Source organism: Carlito syrichta, unplaced genomic scaffold (genome assembly GCF_000164805.1).
Source record: "Carlito syrichta isolate Samal-C Ts95f unplaced genomic scaffold, Tarsius_syrichta-2.0.1 Scaffold313978, whole genome shotgun sequence".
In the NCBI taxonomy this organism is placed as follows: domain Eukaryota; kingdom Metazoa; phylum Chordata; class Mammalia; order Primates; family Tarsiidae; genus Carlito; species Carlito syrichta.
The window spans coordinates 100,350-112,360 of record NW_007258074.1 but is presented as its reverse complement, the minus strand read 5'-3'; positions in this window follow the sequence as shown (position 1 = coordinate 112,360).

Here is a 12,011-nt window from a genome sequence, read left to right as displayed (position 1 = left end):
CCGGGAGCGGCCGCTGCACTCCAGTCTGGGCGACGGAGTGAGACTCCAACTCAAAAAAACCAAAAATAATAATAAAATAATAACATAAAACTTCGACGACTTACTGGACACCCAGTGGTTTAAAGACCACTGGTGTAGAGAATGGAAACTCAAATCCTGCAAACAGCTATCATTCTCCTGTGGCTTAAAGCATCTTAGTCAAAACTAGGGGATGCCTTGGGGGTAGTGACCCCTGGACCACACCCTTCTATTCCTGGACAACATGGACCACATCTTCCCTCCAGGACGGGCCTCTGTGCTCCTTGCTTGCCCCGGCTGGGCTTTGCTTTTTGGGACACCCCAGGCTAGTCTGGTGATTCTGAACTGCCTGGCTGGAAGAACGGATTCCCATGGGGGGGATGAGGAGGGGCCAGAGATGATGGGAGAATAATAAAAACTCAGTCTACCACCAGGCAATAGCATCTCAGTGTTCCTCTTTTTCCAGAAAGCAGCCCCTCCCCACTGCCACCACAGTTGGTGGTGGGCATCTTCCAGAGGGTCCCCACCCCAGTGTTCTCCTTTGATGTGTGCCAGTGGCACCTCAGCCTGCTCACTGCACCCCAGAACAGCCGCTGGCACAGCCGCATTTGCATCTTCTCACAGGCAGTTAATTGCCCCGAGCAATCTGCCAGGCCCGCCTTCACTGGAAAATCAGTCTTCAGTGGAGCACGGTGGCTCACACCTGTAATCCCAGGACTTTGGGAGACTGAGACAGAAGGATCGCTTGAGGCCAGGAGTTCCAGACTAGCTTGGGCAACATAGTGTAACCTCATTTCTACAAAATATTTTTTATAATTAGCCAGGCATGGTGGTGCATGCCTGTGGTCCCAGCTATTTGAGAGGCTGGGGCAGAAGGATCACCTGAGTCAGGAGATCGAGGTTGTGGTACCTGTGATCGTGCCACTGCACTCTGGCCTGGGCGACAGAATGAGACACACCCTCAACCCCAACTTTTAAAAAAATTACTTTTTAAAAAAGAAGTGCTGACTAGCAGTGATATTTAAAACATAAAGCAGATACACATCAGTCTTCTGCTTCAAACTCCCCGCTGACTTTTCGTCATCCTTAGAGTGCGATCCACACTCTTACCCCTTGTCACAGGCCACCCCTTACGCTTCAGCTGTACTGCCCTGCTGGCTTCTCCTGCCAGCTCATCAAGTCGCGGCTGCCCTGGCTGCAGCACTGGCTGTCGCCTCTTGGAATACTCAGCCAGGTCCACAGGACCGGCTGCTGCCTGTCACTTAGGTCTCAGCTCCGTCTCATTGCTGGCCCGCTCTCAGCAATTTCCTAAAGCGCCCCATGCCTGAAAATAGCCTCTTGATGTATCTACTTTCCTCCTAGTAAACAAGAAATTTCCTCATTGTGAGGCCCATTTCCTAGCACAGTGTCTGGCACATAGTATGCAGGGGGAAAAAAAGTACTGGTCAATCTTCAGTGGAAATTTTGGAATGCAACATGGAGTTGTCATTTCAATCAGTAGATTTGGCTTCTTTTTTTAAAAAAATACCTTCTAAAAATCCATGCACGCTGTGTGTACATGTGAATTACGTATGTGTGGATGGATGTGTGTTTTGAGTTTCCAAAGCAGCTTTATATGTTTTCCCTACATTGGGTCTAAATTACTTTGTCTTTTTTTATTATCTCCAAAAGGTCACACTGCAGAATTATTCTGGATTATTTGCCATGTGTTTATGCTGGGGGTCAAGCTAGTAGTGATCAAGAGAATTAAGCTTCTAGGGTTACAGGGTTCAGAACCACCCTCCCCAGGGCCACATCCTCCATATAAAATAGGATGTCACTAGAATCTTTTTTTGTTTGTTTTGTTTTGTTTTGAGTTGGAGTCTCACTGTCACCCAGACTGGAGTGCAGTGGCCACTCCTGGCCACCGCAGCCTCGACCTGCTGGGCTCTGGCGATCCTTCCACCTCAGCCTTCCAAGTATCTGGAACTACAGGCACGCGCTACCACTCCCGGCTAATTTTTGATTTATTGTAGAGATGAGGTCTCGCCTGCCCAGGTGGGTCTCGAACCCGCGGGCTCAGGCAATCCACTCACCTCAGCCTCCCAAAGGCGTGGGATTACAGGCTGAGCCACCGAGCCCAGCTACACTAGAATCTTAATAGGGTTCTTTCCTGCTCAGAAGTTCAGAGCATTGCCTAAGTTAATATTTTTAAGAGAAGAAAATGTCAGCAGCTGATTATCCTAAGAAACATTTTCAGTTGATTCTAATTGTGGATACAGGGGAAGTCTTGGTATCTGCCCTCAGTGAGCTTGTGATTTAGTGGGGAAAACAGCCACACAATGTCACCAGTGTCCCAAGGCACGGACAGGTTTCTTGGATACAGGGTGACTGGCAGGGTCAGCAACTGAAGAGTTAGGTCTTGGAAAGTGACTGAGAATTTTGTCCCGGTGGAGCTGCGTCCCGTGGGCAGTTGCAGATAGGGTTTCGGGGTCTTCATGGCAGAGGGGACCCCGGCTGTGGACACACCCTGAGAGGACCAGGAGCAGAGGGACGTGTGGGCAGAAAGCACCCACAGAAGGCACTGGCTCGCTGTGCCCTTATTCTCCCCCATTCTTGCATCCCCACTTTGGAGAATGCAGCCTCTTTTTCTAAGTTTATAACATACACGAAGACATGCCTTAGGCCCAGACCACAAAAATAGCAACCATTTTTCTGTTCCAGCAAGTCTTAATGTGTAGCCCAAAGTTGAAGGAGAGTGAGAGATTGTCAGTGAGGGATTTCCTCTCCAACTTGATAATTTGTGGACGGGAGGCAGAAAATAATTAGGCTATCTATACCTAAATCACTCCCCACCCCCACTCATCCTCACATCCAGGATTCTACAGGAGACAATGCTTTTTGAGTTTGCAGCCGTCAGTCAGCCAGCAAACATTGACAGGGCGCCTTGTCAACGTCTTGAGCACTAGCAGCTCTCGGACATGCTTTCTGATCTCCCACTGGCTGCATGGAGAGCCCTTCTCTTGCTCCTATGACAGTTTCTCTGACAACGCTGTGATGATCAACCGACTCCCTTCCGATCTCTGGTGAGGCGAAAGTGTAGGGACCATGCTTTGTTTGAAGGGACTCAGTGGGTACTTGCGGAATAACACTTGAGGCTCTATGCTCTTGGGACGTGCTATACATAGAACAATGCGGGAAAAGACCCCCATTCACCATGGCAACCCCAGTGCAAAATCCTAACAAAGCAGAGGTGACCCGTGTCATGGATCCACCCTTCCCAGCTAATTTTTTGATTTATTGTAGAGGCGAGGTTTCGCCAAGTTACCCAGCCTGGTCTTGAACCCGTGGGCTCGGGCAATCCTCTCGCCTCTGCCTCCCAAAGTGCTAGGATTACAGATGTGAGCCAGTGCACCCAGCTTGCTTTTGGTTTTAAAAAAAATACATCAGTAACCCCCAAGTTTTGTTGGTTTCAAAGCCACAAAAGGTTATTTCTCATCCCTGCCCGGTCAGCCAGAGACTCTGCTCACCTTGGTTTCTCGGGGGTCCCAGGGTGAGTGGTCAGATACCTCCACAGATGGCTGGGCAGTGTGCCAGAGGGAAGGAGCTTTGGCCGCCCTGTCCAGTCCACCCCTGTGATGACGGAAGAGTTCCATATCTACACGCCTAATACAGTGGTCACGAGCCACACACGGCTGTTGAGCACTTGAAATGTGGCTAGCGAGATGAGAACTGTATTTCTTTTTTTGTTGTTTTGTTTTTGTTTTGAGTTGGAGTCGCACTCTTGTCGCCCAGGCTGGAGGGCAGCGGAATGCTCACAGCCACCGCAGCCTCAACCTGCTGGGCTCAGGCAATCCTTCTGCCTCAGCCTTCCAAGTAGCTGGAACTACAGGCGCACGGCACCACACCCGGCTAGTTTTTGTGATTTATTGTGGAGATGAGAGCTCACCAAGTTGCCCAGGCTGGTCTCGAACCCCCAGGCTCAAGCAATCCTCTCGCCTCGGCCTTCCAAAGTGCTGGGATTACAGGTTGAGCCACCCCGCCTGGCCTAGATATCTTATGTTATTCCCTTTTAATGAAATCTTATGTTATTCCCTTTTAATGAAATGAAATGTTATTCCCTTTTATTCCAGAGCAGCATCTGGAAGGTCTTGCGTCAGCAATTGAAGGCTCAGGACCAGTTGTGCACTCACTTCTGCCCAGGGTCATTGCTTCACAGAATCACAAGAGTCAGTAAGAGCTAGCCTCCTCTGTCCCAAAGGAGGAAGAAATATTGGCCAAGAACATCAGTGACTTCCATGATAGGGAAAGACTTTACGGTGATCTCTCTCATTATAAAGTGCTCATAAAAATCACTTTTAGAAAAGACCCAAGTAAAAAAGAAACAATAACAACAAAAAAATTGCACAGAGGACAGGCATGGCGAGTCCTCAGAAAGGAAAGATTGTACTACTACTAGCACCATGGAAAAGATCATCATGCTCCTTAGTAAACACAAAAATGCAGACTCGAACCATGGAATGCCATGTTCATGTGTCAAATTAGCAAAGCTGTGTTTAACCAATTCCTGGTCACCAGCATGGTGGGTCGGGCTCCCCCTGCACTTGGCCTCATCTTTCCATATTGCCAGCCTGGAAAATGTCCTCACCATTTGCCCCAGGACTCCTCTGAATTCTCTAGGAATCCAGCCTGGAAGAAGCAAATGGTGAGAGAACCAAGACTTTTACCCAAGTGTCATTTACAATATCAGAACACTGGAAGACAACGAAAACATGGGTTTAATTATCTACATTTGGCTGGGCATGATGGCTCACGCCTATAATCCCAGCACTTAGGGAGGCTGAGACGGGAGGATCGCTTAAGCCCAGGATTTTGAGACCAGTCTTGGAAGGAAGGATCGCCTGAGCCCAGGAGGTCAAGGTTGTAGTAGCCATGATTACACTACCGCACTCCAGCCTGAGTGACAGAGCGAGACCCCCAACTCAAAAAAAAAATTATCTACATTCATAGATAGCACTTTTTGGAAGCTAAGCTCTTCCTTATGTAGCCTTTAAGGCTGGACGTGGTGGCTCACACCTGTAATCCCAGCACTTTAAGAGGCCAAGGTTGAAGAATCATTTGAGACCAGCCTGGGCAACAGAGAGAGACCTCGTCTCCACAAAAAATACAAAATTAGCCAGGTGTGTGGCCTTTGCTTGTAGTCCCAGCTACTTGGGAGGCTGCAATGGAAGGATCTCCTGAGCCTAGGAGACCAAGGCTGTAGTGGGCCGGGATCTGCCACTGCACTCCAGCCTGGTGACAGAGTGAGACCCTGTCTAAAAATATATAAATAAATAAATAGGGCTGGAAAATTCCAATCAAGAGTTTAAAAACTGAATAAGTGGGCTGACCCCCAATTATGTAAATAATTAAATATGGATGTGCACATACAGTTTATACATAGAAAAAAAGACCAAAATGAATCCAATATGAACAATAGCCATGTATACTTAATTTTTGTTTTTTGTTTTTTCTTTATTTTTTGAATTGCAAGGCTTTTATTGCTGGCATCTTTTAGTCAGACACCTGGACATGGCAAGTTGCCGAGACTACTGGGTGATCAGGAAAATGGCTTCTTTGGGTCTTCTGGCAAGGATGGCTCCCTTAACAAAATTTGCTTGCTGATATTTTATTCAGCCCACTTATCACACGCCTCTCCTCCTCTCATGTCAAGTTCTCATCGATCCATGTCTTCAGTTTTCTGGTGTTCTCCACTACCTTCGGGTCATCCTTGAATTTCCTCACGTAACTAGCATAGTCCTCCTCACATCCTTTGTGACAGCTGGACACAAGTTACAATCTGGAACACAAAGACAAGCTGACACTCACCAGAGCTCACCCATCCCTTCCCCATCCCTTCCTGCAACTAACATGCTCAGAACTGCCCTGGAAAGGCATCAGGAGGCCTGGAGAACCCACATCCCGGATATCCATGGCCCAGGCGCCCACCGGCACAGGAGATGGGCAAGGCAGCCAGAGCAGCCCGACAGCATGAGTCAGCTTCAGGCTGCAGGGTGGCAGGTGCTCCCTCCCCACCTTGGGGTCCTTTAGATACCTGTCCTGGGCCCGACAGTGGGGCCTCCTTTTATTTTTAATGATTTATTTATTTTTGAACTACAGGCGCATGCCTCCAGGCCGGACTAATTTTATTTTTTGATTTATTGTAGAGACAAGGGCTCGCCCAATTGCCCAGGCTGGTCTTGAACCCCTGTGCTCAAGCAATCCTCTTGCCTCCGCTTTCCAAAATTGCTGGGATTACAGCCACCGCACCGGCTTCATTTTTATATTTGTCCATAGTTTCTAAGCTTTCTACAATGACCATTATTGACAATAATATTGACATAATGACAAAAAGTTCGCTTTTAAGAGGATTAAAAGTTCGCTTTTAAGAGGATGATGGTTTTTTTGGAGTTGAGGTCACACTCTGTTGCCCAGGTTGGGGTGCGGTGGCTCACCACAGACTCGAACTCCTGGGCTCAAATGATCCTCCCGCCTCAGCCTCCCAAAGTGAGCCCAGGGGTTCAAGACCAGCCTGGGCAATTTTTGGTGTTCTCCACTACCTTCGGGTCATCCTTGAATTTACTCATCCTTGAATTTACACATCCTTGAATTTGCTCCAGGTGTCTGCCCCCAGCCCGGCTGTCCTCCCTCAACTCCGGCAGCATTTCCTTCACCTGCCTGTCCACTCTCTGCTCTTTACCTGTGTCTGTGTTTCTGATCTTGGAGCAGTCCCTTCATCCCTAGGAAGAGCCAGAAGTGCCCAGCCGGGGGAGGGGCAGCCGACAGGCAGATCATCGCAGTGCATCGGGATTGTACCCCCGCGTGAAGTCCTGCGAGAGCAGCGCAGTGAGGGCAGCTAACTCAGGGAGGGCTTCCTGAAGGGGGTGGCATCCGAAGCATGACTATAGGGGTGAGGAGGGAGGAAAATCCAGGCAGGGGGACAATGACCACGAGTCACTGTCTTAGAGTCTGCGCCACACAATGCCTGGGTTATAGTAAGTGCTCAATCAACGTGCACGTCTCAGAGGGCATCAGACTGGGAAGGGCCTTCCTGCTCACCACCCATCTGCGATTCGGTTCTTCTCTGAGGCAGAAGGGCAGCAGAGAGAGCTGGAGGTGGCGTCCTGCACCGTGAACGCCTCGAAACTGATGCTGGCGCCGGCACCTGGCCACGAAAAGAGTTGGAGCCGGGCAGGGGAGGAAAAGTAAGACGCGGGCATTTCTTCTCGTCCTGCCGCTGAGGGTCAGAGAAGGTTCTCGGCGGGCCCCCTCACAACAAGAGTTCGTGTTGGGCACGGTGGGTCACGCCTGTAATCCCAGCACTCTGGGAGGCCGAGAGGGGAGGATCACTGGAGCCCAGGAAGTTGAGGCCGCGGTGAGCTGTGATGGTGCCACTGCATTCCAGCCTAGGGGGAAATAAGAGCTCAAGCAACAGAGGACCGGGCTCAGATGCCCTCACAAGCCTGCTGTCCCCGGCTGGCCCCAGTCCAGTAGGGCTCTGGCACTCCCCAAGCAGCGCTGGCCACGTGGTGGCATTGTCTCCGCCGACCGAGGCATATTGGAGGACAGGTGAAGAGGAAGAATAAGTTCACACCACCTTCCTCCCCTCCAAAGTGATAATTATGCATGGTTTAAAAAAAGTCAGCAGGTTGAGAGCAGGAAGAAATGGAGCCCTGCCCCACTTCCAGACAGCACGGACAATGAAGTCAAGGCCCACGGATAAAAATAGGGAGCCGCTCCCCTTGCAGACAGTTCTAAACTGAGTAGGCTGAGTGGGTCAGTTATTACATGGAGACGCTTCTAAACGGTAGATGGTTCTAAACTGCTCCATACTGACACCCAGTAAGCCACCCCACCCAGCTCACACCTGTAATCCCGGCACTTTGGGAGGCCGAGGCGAGAGGACGGCCTGAGCCCAGGGGCTCAAGACCAGGCTGGGCAACATGGCGAGACCTCGTCTCACAATAAATTAAAAAATAAGCCAGGCGTGGTGGCACTTGCCTGTAGTTCCAGCTCTTGGGAGGCTGAGGCAGAAGGATCGCCAGAGCCCAGCAGGTTGAGGCTGTGGTGAACCACGATCGTGCCACAGTACTCTAGCCTGGGCGACAGAGTGAAGCCCTGACTCAAATTTTAAAAAAATTCCCCCACAGTTCTGGAGGCCAGAAGGGCAAAATCAAGGTGTTGGCGGGACCACACTCCTCCCAGGGGCTCTAGGGGGATTCAGTTCCTCACCTCTTCCCCTTCCAGTGGCTGCCGGTGTTCCATAGCTGAGCCACTCCACAGTCTGCCTCTCTCTCTCTCTCTGATTCCTCCTCTGAGGACATGTGTGACTGCATTTAGGGTCCTCCTGGGTCACGCAGAATAACTTCCCTCTCTGCAGATCCGTAATTGCATCTGTGAAGTCCTTCTTTCTTTTCTTTTCTCTTCTCCTTTCTTTTCCTCTCTTTCTTTCTTCCTTCCTTCCTTCCTTCTTTCTTTCTTTCGTTGAATTGGCGTCTCACTCTGTTGTCCAGGCTGGCATGCAGTGGCACACTCACAGCCATCCCAACCTCGATCTGCTGGGCTTGGGAGATCCTTCCACCTCAGCCTTCCAAGAAGCTGGACCTACAGATGCACACCACCACACCCAGCTAGTTTTTTGGTGATTTTTTATAGAGATGAGGTCTCACCAAGTTGCCCAGGCTGGTCTCGAACCCGCTGGCTCAGGCAATCCACTCACCACCTCGGCCTCCCAAAGTGCTGGGATTACAGGCTGAGCCACTGAGCCCAGACTTTTTTTTTTTTTTTTTTGAGTCAGAGTCTCACTCTGTCACCCAGGCTGGAATGCAGTGGCATGCTCCCAGCCAACACAGCCTCTACCTGCTGGGCTCAGGTGATCCTTCTGCCTCAGCCTTCCAAGTAGCCGGAACTACAGGTGTGCACTACCGCGCTCAGCTAATTTTTTTATTTATTGTAGAGATGAGTTCTCACCATGTTGCCCAGGCTGGTCGCAAATCTACAGGTTCAGGAAATCCACTCCCCTCGGCTTCCCAAAGTGCTTGAGCCACCATCCCTGGCCTCAGTCCCTCTTTCTAACAAGGCGATATTTACGGGTCCAGAGATCAGGACATAGATATCACTTAAGGGCATTTTTTAGCCCACCACACTGTATTTATCCAGTCCTTCACTTATTCCCTCACAGACCTTAATTCTGTGGTGGGGGGGAGATAGGGGACCTTGTGGCCACTGCTGTGACCTCCCATACCTGTTTCCCAGATGCTGTTGTGATGGATAAGAGGGGTTAGAAATGGTAAGTGACAAAGACAACAGCTGTCTCTTCCTGCCCACCAGCACCATCTGACATCTCCATGCCTGTATTAACTGACCTACTCAGCCTTATCCCAGGCTGTGAGGGGCTCCCCAGGAGCCATGGGGCCAGGCAGTCAAGGGAGGGAAGGTGTGGTCATGGAAGGCTTTCTGTAGGAGGTGCCCCTTCCATGGAACAAGGACAGGAGCTGGGCAGAGGAAGTGGAGTTGGGGAGGGGGTGGGATCGAAGCCCCCCGCCCCCAGGCAGAGAGAGCTTAGACACTCCCGGACGGGGGTAAGGACGGGCAGGAGAGTGTAAAGACACCGCACGGATGCCAGCTCAGGCCACGGGGCCCCTGAGGAGTTAGCTGGGGAGAGACACGACTACACTTGTTTCTTCCTAGAGAATAGGCTGGAGTCCCAGCTGCCACATCTGTATATTGGAAATCACCTGGAGAAGAGGCCTCCTGGAGGAAACAGAGGACAGAAGGAGGCTTCCAGCCTTCTCGCTCAGCCCTCTACCAACGGGGTCCTCCTGCCCCGCACCCTGAGGCTCCCCGTCTCTCACCGCCTGGGCTCAGGGCTGCACTTTGAGCTCCCAGATCAAGGTGTTGGGAGCCCTGGGGCCCTGGGGCCAGGCCCACCTCTAAGCACCCAAACCCTGTAAGTTGCACCACCCCCAGGGGTCCTTTGGGCAGGTGTGAAGCAGGCCCTCTGGGCTCCCAGAGCCTGGAACCTGGTGTCGATCGCATCGTCCTGACGACACTGTCGAATTCAGCAAGGGCAAGGGGCTGTGGCGTCCCCCAGGACACCTGGCACCACAGAGGTGCTCAATCAAAATGTGACCGACCCAGAGAGGACTTGATGTGCCGGGCTGGCCCCACAACACAGCGGGGAGCAAGACCCAACGCCACACCTACATGTGATGGGGAGGCAGGTGGCCAAACCCTCACCCGACAGAGGAAACACGGCAGAGGGACCAGGCAAGGAGAAGTAGGGGTCAGGGAGGGCTCCCGAGAGGAAGAGACTTCCGAATCTGGCATGCCAGTGTTTGGCAGGATAACTGCAAACCTGGCTGTGGCTTCCAGCTTGGCTCACCTGGTATCTGTCCTGGCTCAGGTCTGAGGCCCCGCCTGCTCAGGCAGAGGTGGGAGAGTCTCCCAGCTCCCCTGCCGTCTGTCTGGGAGATTCAAGGCCAGGCCGAGTTCTGAGAGCCATTTCTGCAGCTTCCACCAGGGGGCAGCCCCGCTCCTGCCTGTGGTTTCTGCGCCGAGCCTTTCGGGTGAGAGCAAACCACAGAGCTGACCTTGGAGGAACTCCTATCAGGATCCAGCCCTGATGGCAGTCCTGTCCCCCACTGACCCTTCCTCCTCCTCCGCCTCCACGTCACAGGGCAGGAGGAAGGCGAGCAGGGTTGCCTACGTTCGCTCTACTCTTCAGGCACCTGTGAGAGAGGTGTATTATCCCCATTGCTCAGATGAGAGAACTGAGGCTCAAAAACGGTAGTGTCTCTCGGAGAGACATCAGCTAGCAGAGGGGCTCACATCCTTCCAAGGACAGCCCCGTTCAGGGCCGCCCCTTCCTCACCTTCCCACATTTAGTCTCCCATCCCCTGAGGTGCTGCCTCACATGGCTCCCAGAGCAACTGAGGGGTCCAGGGGAAAGGGTGGCCAGAGTCCAGATGCAGCCTGGCAGGCCCAGGCAGATCTACTCAGGGTTGAGCAGGAAGACCAGAGGCAGAAACCGAGGCCCAGGTCATGATGCACTGTGGCTCACGCTTGTAATCCCAGCACTACGGGAGGCAGAGGTGGAAAGAATGCTTGGGTCCAGGGGTTCGAGACCAGCCTGGGCAATGCAGCAAGACCCTGTCTCTATAAAAATAGAAAAAATAAAGAAGAAAAGAAACTGAGGCCCAGAGAGGGGCGGCCACATGGTCCATGTGCAGAAGCAGGCCCCAGCCCACCCCGACCTCCCCATCTGGGCCACTACACCGCTCTCGGCTCCAGCTCAGAACGAGGTGGGCCTGTCTCCTCTGGGCAGGGGCTTCCTCCAGGCCCACTCTTGGCAGGAGATCAGGGCCATGAGATGATTAAGACATGTCCCAGAGGATTTTCCACGTGGTGGGGGAGACAGGCACCACAGACTCACAGAACTGGGTGGACATTGAGAAGAAGGGCCCCGAACTCAGACTAGGAGGCAAGACGGACATCTTCTGGGAAGACTTTCCAGAGGCGGAAACCTCTGCGCTGAGCAGGAAAGCATAGTGGGAGTAGGCTCAGCCAAGGACTATTTTTGGGTTGGCGACAACCGCTGCCACAAGGACTTGGGCGCTCAGCAGGGAGAGGAGAGCCAGGCCTGGTCTTGCAGACCCCAGCTGGGCTGGGAGTCAGCATGACCAGCTGGGGTGGGGGCTCGCTGAGCACCGCCGGGAGGGGACCCAGGTCCAACTCGGCGACGACCGCCGGCACTCGGGGAGATTCTGTCCTGCCCTCTGGGCTTGGGGTGCCGGGCCCCAGGGAGGTGTGGGGGGGAGTCCAGGGGAAGGGGGCACCTCCTAAGGCTGCCACAGAACAGCCTAGTGGAAGGGTCTCGCTGTCTCCCTCCCCCCAGACCCTAGGCCTCCCCCTCCGGCCCTGCCTCAGGAGCCCTGTCCCGGCCGGGGCTCTGCGCCCAGCGCCCAGCGCCGCTC